Source organism: Bidens hawaiensis, unplaced genomic scaffold (genome assembly GCF_021521415.1).
Source record: "Bidens hawaiensis isolate Kalapana, Puna unplaced genomic scaffold, B.hawaiensis_p1.1 tig00010855_1, whole genome shotgun sequence".
NCBI classification, from domain to species: domain Eukaryota; kingdom Viridiplantae; phylum Streptophyta; class Magnoliopsida; order Asterales; family Asteraceae; genus Bidens; species Bidens hawaiensis.
In genome coordinates this window covers 808,684-811,509 of record NW_027491838.1, presented here as the reverse complement: position 1 = coordinate 811,509, position 2,826 = coordinate 808,684, and positions in this window count along the sequence as shown.

Here is a 2,826-nt window from a genome sequence, read left to right as displayed (position 1 = left end):
CACCGCATACATAAGTGTGAAAGTCGTTGCATGGGGAAGGCGGCAAAACCCGCATAAACCCAAAAAACGACAAACCTTCACGCAGGTCAGTTGAAGGGGAAAAGTTCAGTCATCCCACTAAATGAAAGTGCCGGTCTATCCGCATGAATCATGATAGAGGAAACTGAACACTAACCCATTAACAACCGCGCGTCGAACGGTTAATTTATTCAACACGGATATGCCGGTTTTCACCGCATAAATACGTGGAAAGTCGTTGCGTGGGGAAGGCGGCAAAACCCGCATAAACCCAAAAAACGGCAAACCTTCACGCAGGTCAGTTGAAGGGGAAAAGTTCAGTTATCCCATTAAATGAAAGTGCCGGTCTATCCGCATGAATCATGAGAGGAAACTGAACACTAACCTATTAACAACCGCGCGTCGAACGGTTATTCAAAACAGAGAATTTCTAACAAAAGGATGAGGAAAACCTACACGCAGGTCAGATATAGGTAAAGTTTAGCCATCCTACTAAGTGCAAGTGACGGTCCTACCCGCACAATCACGAAAGAGGAAGCAAAACTTCACACCTATTATCTACCACGTTCAAAGGTTAACTTATCCTCAAAGAGGATGAGGAAAACCTACACGCAGGTCAGATATAGGTAAAGTTTAGCCATCCTACTAAGTGCAAGTGACGGTCCTACCCGCACAATCACGAAAGAGGAAGCAAAACTTCACACCTATTATCTACCACGTTCAAAGGTTAACTTATCCTCAGAAAAGATGAGGAAAACCTACACGCAGGTCAGATGTAGGTAAAGTTTAGCCATCCTACTAAGTGCAAGTGACGGTCCTACCCGCACAATCACGAAAGAGGAAGCAAAACTTCAACCTATTATCTACCACGTTCAAAGGTTAACTTATTCTACACTTGGAAAATTGCTAATTTAAACTAAAGTATGCAAGTCATATAACGTTTATAAAGCAAGGAATCCAGAGAAAGTAACGGTCTTACCCGCACAAAGATTTATATTTCACAATGATTCATTACAAGAATGGCCGGGTAACTACCCGCCTACAAGAAAATAAATCTATACAAGCTAAATCTATCCTAGCAGTGGGAAGGGATCTTCAGGATCAGGCTTCAGGGCCACTTCCACTTGGACCAGCACCGTCAGTAGAGCGTAGCAGTTCAAGGAAAGCTTTAAGGATAGCTAGCCCATCATCAGCAGCAGCAACTTGGTTCACCTTCTCCACCACCGGATGCGGGAAGGCGGCATACTGATTCACTGCTTGGTCGTAAACAGCTTCAGTATCAACATTGTACAAAGGGAAGTTGGAAGGCGGGATGCCTTTCTCAACGAACCCTAGACCAAGCAGGAAGCCGGCCTTTTCCCCATCCTCGTGAGAAGCGTTGAGGGCTGCGCTCATAGCATCATCATAAGAGGTCTCAGCAAAGACCCGATGCACAACCTACAAGAAAATATACAAGTATCAGAACCTTTTCTATCTACAAAGAAAAGCGTAAAGAAATGAAAAGCATACCTGAGACAACGCTTCTCGAAGAAGCCATTCCTTGGCAACCAGAGCTTCTTGGAGGGCAGTTTGAGCTTCGTTACGGGCGCGTTCGGCTTCACTCTTGTTGAGGTTGGCAAGCAACACTTCTTTAGCCGCAGCCTCTTCGACGCCCTTTAGCTTCCGCTCAGTATGGTCAAGCACCCCCCTCTGGTCCAAGATCTCCTGGAGCTTTTTGGCGTCTTCCATCGCCAAGGCATCATGAGCCTGCTGGAGAGCCTCTAATTTGGCTTTAAGCTCTTCATTCTCCATGTGTAGAGGCTCAGCAACAGCTTCAGCCTTGGTGGCCCTCTCGGTTGCGTTCCTTGCAGTTTCCTTAGCCAGCCGAAGCTGTTCATTAACAGCTTGGGCAGCCTTGGAACGGGCCTCGAGCCGGGCCTGAACTTCAACCTCGAGGCCTTGAAGGCCTTCTCCTTTTCCGCAGCAGCTACGGAAAGCCTTTGGTTCTCCTCCCGGACAGCCCGCGCCTGAGCCACTTCTTTAATGCGAGCTGCTTTTAACTTGTCGTTTTCACGACAAAGCAGCTCGACGCGCGGCTGCATCCGGGCCAGGAGAACCCAAAGCTCATTGGTTAGCCTACCCTCCTGGTAGCTAGCCATGGCTTCCCCCAACGCACCACTAGGAGCAGCGTGACGAGCCCACTCCACGCACTCCACAGGGGTGCGAAGGGTTGTTCCTCGGCGAATGTTCCATCGTGGAACATACACTTCATTGGAATCCGACACTGCAAAAAACATAAAGCAGTTAGGAAAAGATGATAAAAAAATATATATAAAATGGGCCAAAAGAACCCTACGCACCTGTAGGGTCAATTACAGGCCGATAGCCGCCAAACCCATCACCTGAACCCAAGGGAAATCCATCCAAGAGGTCAGGCAGATGGGAAGGAGGCAGAAGTTGGCGAAAAGCCCCATGCATACCTGAAGGTTCGGCCGTCGTTGCCGATGACGGAGGCATGGTAGAAGCCGCCGCGGTCGCAGCCGCGGAATCCGCAGCAAAAGTAACCGCCGGCTCGGTGAAAGATGCGGTAAAAATAGCACTCACAGCCGGCGGTGACGTCATCACAGCTGGAACAGTCGGCTCAAAGGAGTGAGCAACTGAACCAGCGGAAGCAGGCGCAGGCGCCTGGGTCGTCGCCTCAGGTAGGCTGACCAAGCCTACCGTCATGGGCGGAGGGATACTCTGCGCTCCACCCTGGAATGCGTCAACATCCACGCCTGCACAAAGAAAAGCATTAATGATGGAAAACTATGAAGTTAAAGATAAGTT